This window comes from Phyllostomus discolor, chromosome 9, assembly GCF_004126475.2.
Source record: "Phyllostomus discolor isolate MPI-MPIP mPhyDis1 chromosome 9, mPhyDis1.pri.v3, whole genome shotgun sequence".
Taxonomy (NCBI): Eukaryota; Metazoa; Chordata; class Mammalia; order Chiroptera; family Phyllostomidae; genus Phyllostomus; species Phyllostomus discolor.
The window spans coordinates 13,328,009-13,341,376 of record NC_040911.2 but is presented as its reverse complement, the minus strand read 5'-3'; the positions used below and the strand labels follow the sequence as shown (position 1 = coordinate 13,341,376).

Sequence of the window (13,368 nt, the reverse complement as noted above, 5' to 3'; positions counted from 1 at the left end):
CATTTCCAAATAAAAACAAATTAAGTGCCATACTCAATATTAACCTACAACTTCATAATTACTGCGATATATGATTAGTTGTTAAAAAGTACAAAAACAAAGCAAAACAAAAAACAAAAAAAAACCCAACCTTGAAAAGTAAGATACTAAGAACCCACACACCAGCGAGTTCCAGCATGACCAACCAGCAGAGGGCGCACATGCCCCAACAAGAGCTGTCTGGCCAGGTACCACTCAAATTCATATAGGAATGAGCCTGACCAAAATTTTAATACAGGGAGGTGGGGGGGGGGGGGGGGGGAATCGTCCTATCAGCAGCACTGATAAAACAAATGTGCTCAGTTTAGGGTTAGTAACAAATATACACAAGTATATTTTATTAGCAAATGCTGACTTTAACAGAAATTTCTTAGTTGCTTCACAGAAAGATGTTCATTAAAAAGAATTCTTTTGTATAGAAGTGAGGTTATATCAGTTCTCAAGGCCACTATAGTTTTTCTAGATCTCTATTAAGAATTATCTATAATAAAAACATTTTAGAAGTAAATTAAGTATTAAATTTCTAGCCCATAAACACACACATTTTGGTGAGTATATTAAATTACCCTTTGCAACCAGACAGTCTCAGTGTATTTACAGGTGTCACATACATATTTATTAACTAATTCTTGTAACCCTAAACAATCAAATATGTACCACTTTATGATTAAATTAAGATACGTAGGTTGCTTATTTTTCTGCTGGTTTGTGCCCGACTGATTACTTAAATAAAAGTTGGCTGATCTGGGTCCCTCTGTGTCTGTGTCTCACAGTGGCTTTCGGGCTGCAGCCGGTTGCCCCGGAAGAGCCCCCCACAGCGATGTGTGCACATGTGTGTACAGAACGGGCACCATTTGTTCTTTCAGGGAAGTTTTCTATAAATGTGAAAGCCATAAACTCCTTCCAGTGCTTTCCAAGCTTGTGATTTCAGACACAATATCACAAATCAAAATAAAGAATTACCCCATAAAAGAACCAAATTAAAATCAACATCAAATACCTATTTTTTGTATACATACTATATGTACAGATAAAAATTAATCCACAGCTGTACAGTCTCTAATTTATAGTGTGTTGGAATAAACAGAAGGCTTTTACTTAAGTTGCAAGGTGGAAAGCGTGGTAGGATAATTACCTGACACTTGTCCATCCACCTAAATGATCACTTCAGCCTCACCTCTACTCACCAAACAAAAACAATAAAGCCATGTAACATCTCCATCAGGGGATTTTTTTAAGCTTTCTTAGTAGATTTGAAAATTAAACTTGAATTTACAACACATACAAGCCAGGTGGTTTAGCTTACATGTAGGTCATGATAAATAACACTTATCTTTGGGCCGATGTGGCTACGCCATTTCTGCCTAAGTTAAAATGACGACGCTTTATTTCTAAGCACTCAATTCTGAAATGTTTGCACAATCTGTTAAGTCCAGGCACATTTAAATGATTCTGACGTGCAGCCCGCTAAGGCCAGTGGCGGGGATAATGCCTCTTTACGTGGGTAAAGCGTTGTGGCATATAGGTCACTCTCTTAAGGGGAATCAACTGTGTGTCTCCTCTTTGCGTTTCCACGACAATCCTTCATCCTGCAGCCTGGAGCTGAGAGTGAAATGCAAGAAAGGAGCCGAGTGCTCAAGCAAAAATCTGCTTCCAGGACAATCCATTATATCTGACAAGTTAAATGTTCCATGGTAGGCCATATGGCACCAGAGCAGGCCCGACGGTGGAAGAGGGGAACTCAGCAAATGCATCACAATTAAGGAGTTTGGCTACAGACTTTACTTTGAATTACTTCATTTTTTTATTAAATTTGAAATTCTGTCCCCCTAATTTTTAACTGAATCTCTTTTATGAGACAATTCTTAAAGAAGCTCCATCATTTTCTTCTCATCTCGTGACGGTGGGTGCTGCTAAAGGTTAAGGGACATGTGGCCATTTGCAGGAAATGCGGCTTGAGAGGGGGACCTGTAGCCTCATTTTAAAATTTTCAAGACAAATGTGGTGTAGACCCTCTCCGTTCCCTAGATTAGAATATGCAGATAAGGGAAAGTGTCGTTAGGTTAAGACATTTAACTAAAACTTGACACAGCAGTAAATGAAACCAATATCCAGTTTCAGGACCCCCAAATCTTAAATGTTGTATTATCATAATTTGCATGTTCCTGTTTCTTCCACAGTTTACTTAATTTTAACCAAATTAACAAATCAATTTGGTTCTCAGTTGAATCTGGCTCCTCCTAGTATGACACCAAAAAGGAACACTCTGAACTCCTGCTCATACCTTGTCCAAGAGATAAGTCTTAAAAGCTCCCTAAGACACTCTGATTAAAAGCAGGTTGTCTGTGATAATAAATATTTGATGTTAGAGATAATGTAATATAAATCATATTTATAGTATATTCATTCATTACAGCAAGGGAGGGGAAGATTAAATTAATGAAATGCCCAAACTAGTATCATTATGCAATCGTATACGATTATATAATGAAGAAAAAAAAATAACATCCCCATTTCTTGTGAAGCCTTCTCAAGAAAAGAATGGACCTATAATAAAAAACCTGAACAAGCTTTCTGTAGAAGTGTCCAAACTCATCGATGGGTCCAGTGTCACGCAGCAACTGTATCACCTCCCTCACTTCCTCAGGATGACAAATGAGACCTTCTTGAGCAAACATAGTATGAAATAAATTGTAATGGGTAGGTTTTTCTAAGCCATAATGATTATCGTTTAAGTATTCACACTGGTTTGCAAACATGAAATTCACAATAATTAAGATAACACGCATCTTTCCGAAAGAGAAGACACTAAGACTCATTTCCCTAAACTATTTCACTCTCCATTTCTCCAGAGGGTCACTATTTCCCTCAAATGTACCCGCTTCTGCCTTAATTAAGAATAACATTATTTCAAAGAGCATGCTTTATAAAAAAATGGGTCACTTTGCATCACGTTAAAAATTATCAACACATTTTCTGGTGTCCCCAAAGTTACTATTTGCCAATAATCTAATACTATCTTATATTTGCATTTCCCTCATTTTTAAATATGACACAATTTACTGAATCATGAACATGGCATATGGATTATGAACTGGTAATGTGTATTAAAAATCACTTTTTATACCTCTTTGCATTTTATTAAGTGCTTTCACATACATGCTGTTTCTTATAAGCTTCATTGTAACTCTTTCAGGTAGTTATCATACCTATTACCAGTAATACTTTTACTCTGCACGTGAGGATAAAAGCAGATTCAGAGAGGCCAATGTATTTGACTTAGAGCACACAGCCAGGAAGTGGAGGAGCCACATCTCCTCCCCACGCCACGTCAGCATTGCACTGCCACGCCACACCGGGCACCGAGTGAGGACGCACGAGCACCAGAAAAGATACAGGCAAGTCCTACTTGGGAATGCAATTACATATGCCAGATCTTTTTACTTGGTATTCGAGAAAAAGTAGCTAGATATTCTGGTAGTGGTAGTGCCCAGTTTGAGAAAGGCACCAGAAATCCTATGCTTGGGTTTCCTAGGAGGAATGAACACATATTCAACATACGATTACACTTACACAGGAGCGCACACACACACTCACACTTGTAAAACACAGCCACACACCTCAGCACCAGCCGAGCGCACCCGGGCCATTGTGCACTGCGGACCCCATTTCTGTGTACCCAGATCCACATTTTTTTTTACTAATTAAAATGTCCAGATGGTAGAATAACACCTGATCTGAGGGGCTCTGAAGAACAGGAATGGTCGGCGCTCAACTCCTACCGTGTTGACAACTTGGGAAAACTGGCCTGCGCTGAGTTTTGTATGCGCTGCTTCCAAACCCTCAGTGAAATGCAGTTAAAACTTGAATAATCTGAACACAAAAAAAGCCCACACTAAACTCTACCAAGAAAAAAAAAAGAGAAAGATGCGCCCCTCAAATCACTATTATCACAAGGGAGCTCAGGAACTCCCACAGAACCAAACGTCGTATCACAGCAATGCAACGCGCTTCACAGAGGGGAGCGTGCACTCACACGGGAAAAGAAGGGACGAGAGCTACTCAGCATCTCACCACGTCACGAGGCCCTTCCTCGTCTTTTGTCTTTTATAGGTTACCTAAATAACAACCCATTGATTTTCAAATATTTTCTTCTTTGCATTTTTATACCACACGTAAGTGTACATCTTAACCAAAAAAAAAAAAAAACACAGAACATTTACTCTCTTACATGCTTTTTCAAAATATGGATTCTGGGAGGACTCCTGAAATTCGAGTTAGGCCTTGGCTCCTGAATAATATACTGCAGGAAATCACAAATGCTTTTTAAATGCTTAAGCAGTTACTTCCTAATCCTAAGTGGGTTCTTTTTTCTCAAGCAAACATTTTTGCAAATATTTAGGCTGCTTTGATACGCAAATGTTCTCCCAAACATTTCCACCAGCCAGCCACTAAAATCTCTCCACAGACCCCGACCAATGGGAAAGTTTGCAAGGGAAATCCGAGAAGCAACTGGATGAGGACATGCCAGGAACTCTGGCTTCACTGGCCGCAAACAAGTGGTGATTTTGTTGCAATACCTGAAACAAAATCTTTGGATGTTTCAGTGAAACAACTCCTTTAAAATTTTCAGTCATGGGGCTGTAATTTTCCTTAACTGAAGCAACAGCTTCTGGGGGGGTTGGGGGGAAAAACGGAGCACCCGCAGGTTTCTTATTTCAGAGCTCAGTAACTGCAGCAACTGGGGCTGCTGCTGGACAGTGAAAATCTCATCACTTTAAGAAGAAAGTACCCACAGGAGTTAACATGTGCAAAACAGGAAACAGAAAAAGTAATAATAATGCCACAGCTAGGGTCCCAAGTCTTGACAAGGACTTTATTAGTAGAATACTTTAAAAAAATGTTCTCCAGAGGGACCGAGCCAGGGGAGAGGAGGCTGCCACATCTTTACTGTGCAAGTAACTCAAGAAATAATTTGTGCCCACACAGGACTTCTAGAAATAATAAGAACAAGGGGGTAGCCTTCAAAACTAACTTGTAAATACAGTCTGATTCCAATCACTGCTGAAAGACAATCCTCAGCACTCCCCTCCCTCTCATACTCCACAAACACCCCCAACCCCTTTTGGGAAACAACGGGATTCCCTAATAACAGGTCAACAAATCATTTCAGAGAAGGCCTCCAGCTTCCTCTCATCACATAAGCCACCAGAGGCTAGCCACACTGAGAACAAGACCGAATTTCAGGATGCCGGTGGCTAGCACCACGCCAGGCGCCACCGCCGAAGGTACGAGTGGGTCAACACTTGTGAATCTGGTGGAGGAGGGCACTAACAGTGAGTGCATCAAAGCCAGTGAAACACTGAGCTTACAAAATCCAAAGAATCTGTGTTTCGAAAACTAACCTGCAGATCCACACGTGTCCTTCCCTTCTGCCATCACTTCCTCATTTACACATGTTAGAAGTGGTCAGAGATTTCATCAGATGTGGTTTTGACAATAGCAGCTAAGTGCCTAAAGCCACAGATTTTAATTGAGCCCAAAATATAGATTTGGGGGTAGGGTTGGGGGGGAGAACCAATCACAGCAGGAAGTGTTTTAAAAGAAAAAAAAAGGAAACATTATCTTGAGTAGTTACTCTGCACATAGTTGTACTGTATGAAAAAAAATTTAAAAAGCTCTATAAAATGTCAGAATTAACCTATCGTTTCAGATTGCTTACAGGTGAAATTCTACCATCTGGATGGGCAGTTTGCCTGCATAAAAAAAGAAGTAAACTAAAAGGAAAAAAGTACAGCCTTCTTCTGCCTGCTATTTTAACACAATAGATTTAAAAAAAAAAAAAGACGGGAGCCACCGTAATCTCCAAACAGGACACACCATGTCTACACACACACACACACACTCATAAATAAACTGTGGGAACACAAAAGTTGGAAAAGCAAGAGACTGAAATAAAAGTCTGTTTCTTAGAACTCTGAGATTAATGAGGAATAAAAACCTAGTCATTCTTAATGGCACAGTAGAGAAAAAAAAGATTTACTTCAAACTTCTGATTAAATAATTGGTGGTACTTTCTATTTTACTACAATACTCTAAAAAATAGGACCTTGCATATCAAAGTTTCTATCCCCCTAACAAGGCATATTTATATTCTTTATACCCGGCTAGCAACTTCGGGAATTACAATTTAACTTTACACAAACAGGAAACTGTGTCTTTGGAACTGCCTGAAGTTGTTTCGCATCATTCCAGAGTGAAAATGCTTATAAATTTGACAATTTAATAAAGATATATGCTTTCACTCTCCCCCTTTCTTAATCCTTATACAAACCCCTTTAAAAACACACACACACACACACCTGCCTCAGCAGAAAGATCTGACGGAAAAGTTAGGAGACAGTAGTAAGAGTAAAGTAGCAATCATTGTTTTAACCTAAAGATTAAATCTGAAATCAGGTCAGAACTCTGCTGAGGTTTTCCTCTGCAGTGCTGAGGGCGAGACAGAACTTTCAGTTTAACTTCAGGCTAGGATGACAAAACGTAGTTCCAGGCTGGCACCAAATGGTTTTTGCCAATCTGCAGCCGCACATCCTGAAAGCAATACACTGAGGGTTTATAAATGAATAGCTCCCTGTACTGATGCTTGTCCATCTCTCTGTTCGGGGGTTTCTGGGTATCCATTTTGATTGTACGGTGTCTCTTAAAATTACGTCGGAACACAACACTAAACCCGAAGTGTTGAGTGAGAGAATATGGGCACATTCCCAAACTCTTACACTAAACCACAAAGGGAATAGATTAAACAAAAAGAAAAAGCACTAAGAAAACAACTATCATCCAAAAAAGAAAAAAAAAAAAAAACCCACCCTGAATAGAGAAATAGAATACTTGCTTTTCTTTCGACCTTATGGGTAGCACACGGAGGGAGGCACCAGGAGCTCTAAGCACAAATACGTGGTGAAGAGTCGCCAAAAAGCGTGTGGATGAATAAACTGTCGTGGCGTGAATTTGCCAGCAGGACAGAGCACAGCACGCCGGGGCTTGGCTGTCCTAACATGTTTTACTATGTAAATTTAAATAGTCTGGAAAGGGAAAAGGAAAGAGGAAAAAGGTAGAGGATTTTTGTTAATATTTAAAAAAAAAAGTTTGCCAGAAATCCTCATACCTGGATCACAAATAAAGTACTTTCATTGCTGTTATTCAAAAAAAAAATCTAGTTCTTCGGCTAAAACTCATCACTTTTCCTATGATGGAAATTTAGGGGGGTGGTTTAAAGAGTTAAAGACTCCCTACCATTAATTTGCATCTGGTGCTTTTAGTTGTGTGTGTGTGTTTTTTTCTTCCCTGAAAAGTTGGCAGAGCCGCCGATTTTCCATAATGCAAGCATTTGGGAATTGTGAGCGGAATGAAACCGATCCAATCTCCTGACTGCGACATGAATTTTCATTAATTACAACCTTGTCAGCAAAAGCATTATCAAAGCTGAATATGAAAATGCTAATGAGTCCTCATTTGCATATTTTCTTTGTTGGAATGTCATTAATTATTACATTTTATGATGATGAATGCAGCTGTCGAAGCTCTCCGATGCATAATTAGCCATCAGAATGCCAGGAGCCGATCAGCATTTTTGGGTGAAAAAAAAACAAATTTCACTTCCACTCCCCCATCCCAACACCACCCAGCACACACACACACACACACACACACACACACACACTCACACACACCCCTGATGACGACAGTCCTGAGGCTGGACTTTGGGAAAGCTGAAAAGGCTCCCTTAGAGGAAATTAATTTTGCTTTAAAATTATTTTGTTTTTAGCAGATAACGGTCTTATACAATAGAAGCAGTTCTTAATAAAAAAAAATCGTTATTCCAGCTTAATTAATGCCACGCTTAATTATAACACCATGATGTCAGCGGTTTTAATTAAGTATTGGCTCCGTTACAAAAAAAAAAAAAAAAAAAACCACTCCTCGCTGCAGTAAGAGTCACAATACACAGATTTGTGCAAATCATTTCTGCAATTTTTTGGTCTTCCGTGGTTCATGAACTATTCAGATATTAACAGGCAGCATGAAAACTCCAGGCGCACACACACGCTTGCGCAGGAGGGCGCAAACACGCACAGCACACCCACTCTTGCGCGCACACACACACACACACACACACAAAGAGGAGGGGGAAACCTGTACTTTCCTACTACATTACTTGGATAGACTTTAGAGCTTACCTAGTTGACCACTTTTTTGAGCTAAAGTGTAAGTGAAGATGACAAAACATAGCTCATCCTCTCTCAGCTGCTGGGAACGGTGTTTATAAGTAAAAAAAGAAAAACAACACAGAGCAGATGGGACCATTACACATGACCAAACCAATCAATCACAGATGAAGGGCCCAGGTGCAGCGCAGCCGTGCAACAACGCACCATTTCACAGTCTGTCAGACACACACACACGGTCGTTCATGAGTGACCCTCGGCGGCTCCCCCCGGACCTCATCTGGAGCGCTGCGCCCCTCTCGCCTGCCTAGGCTCCAACTGACGTCTTCATAATCGCCCTGTCTTCCTATCTGTTTTGGCTCCTGTGAAAGGAGAGGTGGAGGGGGTGGCAAGCGGGGAGGGGGTGGCTGGTGGGGGAAGAACGGGGAATGGGGAAGGGAGATAAGGAAGGGCCTCACATCATGCCACTTAGGCGGAGTCCAGCCTTCTTCTTCCCTCTGCCATCCCCATGGCCCCTCCCTCCCATCACAGTCGCTTCTCTAACCATCATTAAGCTCATTAATTTTTAAGGGTGACTGCTTGGTTGCTGCACCCCAACTGTCTGCCATTAGAAATAGAAATTTTGTTTCTGAGTTTCTCGCCTGCAAGGAAGAAAGACGTGTGTGTGTGTAAGTCAACAAAGTCACAATTAGATCGAAATGTTAGAAATTAATTAATTAGACCTGGTTAGCAGTACATGTCATGGTCCCCCAAAACTAGTTCAAATAAACCCTAGTTACTCAAATGCCCCTGAGGAGCCAACTCTGTCTCAACATTTTGTGTCTTAAGTGATTTCCGTGGCCTTGGGCATCCTATAACACAGACGTATCCAGGAACCACTGAACCCAGATGAACTTGTGCATTTGCAAGGGCCACAGGTTATCGTGGCAACACAATGAAATCCAAACTCAGACACAAGTGAAGGTGAGACTCCCTGTTTAAAATCAGACTTCCTAATTCACAGTCTGATATTGTGGCTTTGTACTTTCTGTTACCAAAACAAAACATACCAACCAACCAACCAACAACAAACTCAGTGGGAAAGAAAGTAACCGAGAGCAGAACAGAAACAAAACATTACGCACTACTGAAGTGAACCCACCACCTTCGGAAAAAAATCTCATCACATCACAAAAGAAAAGAAAAGAAAAGAAAAGAAAAGAAAGAAAAGAAAAAAAAAAAGAAAAAAAAAAAAGAAAGAAAAAAAAAAAAAAAAAAAAAAAAGAAAAGAAAAGAAAAAAGAAAAGAAAAGAAAAAAGGAAAGAAAAGAAAGAAAAAGACCAAAAGATTATTGTTCATATTATTCTTTAATCTCGAACTCCTTCTTAAGCCTAGTAATTTATAACCAAGTTTTTGAGATCTGCTGATAGAGCACAAATATTATAAGCAACCAGCCCATGGACTTAAAGAACTGAAATGGACACTTCCAGCTTTTAGGAGAGGACTGCTTACCCAGCGATCTGAATGCTCTCAACAATTTCTGATTGATTTTGCCCATTTGGAGATGAGGAGTTTCAAAAGTCCCCAAACCCTCAAAAAACCAACTGTATGATTGCAACATAGCTTAAGGCTTCATGTCCCGAAAATGCTCTAACCATTTTTAGGTTTACTGAAAAATTTACACTGAGAACAAGAAAAAAGTTAATCAAAATAGACCATGCAATCCACCCCTCCCTCCAAGGATTAAGTCAAGTATCATTTATATCATTTACGTGACGTTTCAGGTAATGGCAAAAATAAAATAAAAAGTACAGGCTAAGTTGGGATGAGGAAAGTGTCCCACCTAAATCTGCATACCGTTCCATTTACAGGCAAAGGCAATTTTACAGAAACACTAGGCAGATGGATTCGTTGAAATGGAAGCTTTGTCTTTAGGCATGGGCCCTACCATCAATTCAAACGTGTTCTCAAATGGTTTGATGCGCACTTGGTTGGTTTATGTTTTCTCCTTTGAGGATTCAATAGCCTCTCGTTCTCTTTACCATCTAATTTTATCCTTTGAAAATCTTTTCAATACTGAAGTAAATCATGGTGTGTCTGTAATTTTTATGCTTGGTCCTTGCTCACAAAGACCCTCATCTCTGAACTCTAGGGGAAAAACAGAGAACATATTTATTAAAATCTTACACAGATATGCAGAAATGATCACCTTGTGCTTTGAATGTCTTTCCCCCTCAAGGAACAGACTCTACACATTTGCATTATAAATTTCTATTTTCAAGCTCAATAGAAATTGGGTACAAAAAGCAGATGTGTACATTGGATTCTTTCAAATTAAATTTCCAAAAAGCAGGGCCTATTCTAGCTCAAGATCAAAGGAACTAAAACATGATCTCCTCCCCCTTCCAATATAATTACAGAGATTTCATTCTTTTGTTACAATGAGCACAACAGGTAAATCTTAAACCTGAAGGGTAATGATCAGGTGCAACAGCTCGGTGTTGCTGGGAAGCCGACTGGCTCTGCTCGGCGCCCCTGCTGTTTAAACCACCGCTCCGCGGGAAGGTGGGAGACGCCGCGCGCTCCTCTCTACTTCGCTCTCGGAAATTTGTTTCCTCTGCCACATCGAGACCGTACAGAACGGTTCTGCGGCAGACACAACCCTTCTGACGGCAGGTTGTTCTAAAGGAGGGCCACCTCCGTCCTGAAATGCACATCAAGCCCTGGCTGGCGTAGCTCAGTGGACTGAGCGCGGGCTGTGAACCCAAGTGCCCCAGGTTCGATTCCCAGCCAGGGTACATTCCTGGGTTGCAGGCCATAACCCCCAGCAACCACACATTGATGTTTCTCTCTCTCTCTATCTCCCTCCCTTCCCTCTCTAAAAAATAAATAAATAAAATATTTTTTAAAAATGCACATCAAGAAAACATCTCGTTCGCAGGTGTCTTTTACTGGTAGACTACCTAGAAACCCTTTTGGAAGTAGATGGGGCATAAATAATAAATAAATAAATGAGGAGTGACACTGTCATGAAATGTTACGTCCTGGCAGTCCTGTGAAAGGACAAGGCCCTGGAGAGGGACACGCACGCGAACCACAAAGTCACTGAAAACTGAGGCTCGGAAGGAATTCTGGCCCACTTTGGAATGATTGGTAAGATCTACTTCCTTGGGAAATATATGTACAGAGAGAACAAAATTTCATGTCAAAGCCCACAGAAACAGGAAACTTCGGGAGAGAACACCCTCTAGGCTCCGGCATCCTTGAGGGGGCTGCGCTCTCCATGTGCTTTCCGTCTCCCTTTTACAATTCCTGGTGCCTCACCTCATCCTGTGCTGCCCATAGGCATCTGTTCCCCTCTAATTATCTGCCATTTAGAAAAACTCTGCTTAAATTCCTTGTGCATCTGTCCCTTGCTTAGTGTATATTTGTGATGTTTAAATATGGTGCTTTATATTAGAGCAGCCTTGCATATAAATACAAAAACCTCCCCACCCCAGGAAAATGGTTCAACATCCTCTCCCCAAAAATGTATATCAAAGCCAATTCAATATTACCAGGATGTAAGTATGCACTACTATAGACATCACACATACACACACACCCTCAGAGACTTAGCTGTTGGTAAACAAAGCTTCCAGTGTATCTTCCAACCAATGCCTTCCCAGTATAAATGCCAGTAATAACATCCTTTCCAAAATAAATACTTTTTCTTTTAAATAGCTAGGGTCTTACAGCCCCTGAATTATATTTTGCTAGTCTATGAAATGGAATGATTGTTATGCATAGAAATATGCTTATTTTAAAGATATTCTCTAGAGAATACAATGAACCAGAAAATGGAAAAATTAGACATAGTTTGGTAACATCAAAAACCCGAAATCAAACAGGCTTCCTTCCTTCCTCATCTCTTCCACATCTTCCCTTCTCCTTGCCCATTACTTCATCCTTCCATTCTTTTTCCTCCTCCTCCTTCTACTCTCTCACCCTCAAAGAGGCACTTTACAAGAGGAAACACTGGATTAGAAGCACAAAATCTGGGCTTTTAAATTTAGTTTTGCTAATAACTGGTCAAATGCCTGTTTCCTCATCTAAATTGGCATAAATGATGGCTAAGTTGAGGAATAATTACTATTACTATTAATGTTAATAGTAGTAGTAGTAATAAAATGCCCTGGCTGGTGTAGCTCAGTGCAATCAGTGCCAACCTGCAAACCAAAGGTCTCTGGTTTGATTCCCAGTAGGGCACATGCTAGGGTTATCGGCCAGGTCCCCAGTAGGGGGTGCTCAAGAGGCAACCACACATTGATGTTTCCCTCTCTTTTTCCCTCCCTTCCCCTAGCTAAAAATGAATAAGATATTTTAAAAATAGTATTATTAATAATAATAGCAATCATTTACTGTGCCAAACACTTCACAGTGCAGTGGGGTGATTAACAGCATGGATTTTAGAGTCGAAGTGCTTGGGTTAGAACCCCAGATCCAGACCCTTAATGAAGTGAGTGATGACCCTGGCAGGTACAGAATCACTAGCTTGGAGCCTCCATTTTCTCACCAATAAAATAGGACTAACATAACATCTGCATCATGTGTGCTTGTTTTTAGGAATAAATAAGCTAAGACATTAAAGGTACTCAGAATATGCATGTATTTATTCTTTCATCTGTCTCCACCACAGTGAGACTTCCATGTACAAAGGGAGTATCTTTTGTTCACCACTGTATTCACACAGCCTAAAGTAGTGCCTGGCACACGGTACAGAGTTGGTAAATCAGCAACTGTTTCATGACTAAATGGTGGATGGATAAATAGAAAACATGCCGTGTTTTATTAGTGCCAGTGATTCTAAGACTGAACTATTAAATACTTACTAGGTATAATTTATATGGTACTTTGCATGACCTCTGTCTTCACCAAGTTAGTAATTTACTATGGGAATGAAGCTAAGTGCAGATGACGGCTGTGATTAACCACAGAGAAACGAATGACATCTGAAATATACAGGATGAAAACTTTGCCAGGTCAGAGGAAAGATAACCTAGTTCCTGATAACCCAACCTGAGGGATGGGGATGTGGGGTCTTCCTAGCCCGTGATCCCGCCATGCAAACTCTTGGAAGAAC

At 40.4% G+C, this 13,368-nt stretch overlaps 1 protein-coding gene across 19 annotated transcripts in view; it reads right to left on the bottom strand.

The window, feature by feature from the left end:
* TCF4 (transcription factor 4) overlaps nt 1-13,368 on the bottom strand; it is a 336,832-nt gene that overhangs the window by 179,687 nt on the left and 143,777 nt on the right. The window contains exon 1 of one of the 19 annotated variants that reach the window (XM_036010187.1): nt 6,947-7,064. The exons of 16 other annotated variants lie outside the window; for them this stretch is intronic. The gene's annotated coding sequence lies outside the window, so the exon portion shown is untranslated. Of the gene's footprint in view, nt 1-6,908; nt 7,065-13,368 lie in introns of those variants that run through there. 2 more of the 19 variants (XM_028524097.2, XM_036010186.1) reach the window with 2 other exon arrangements.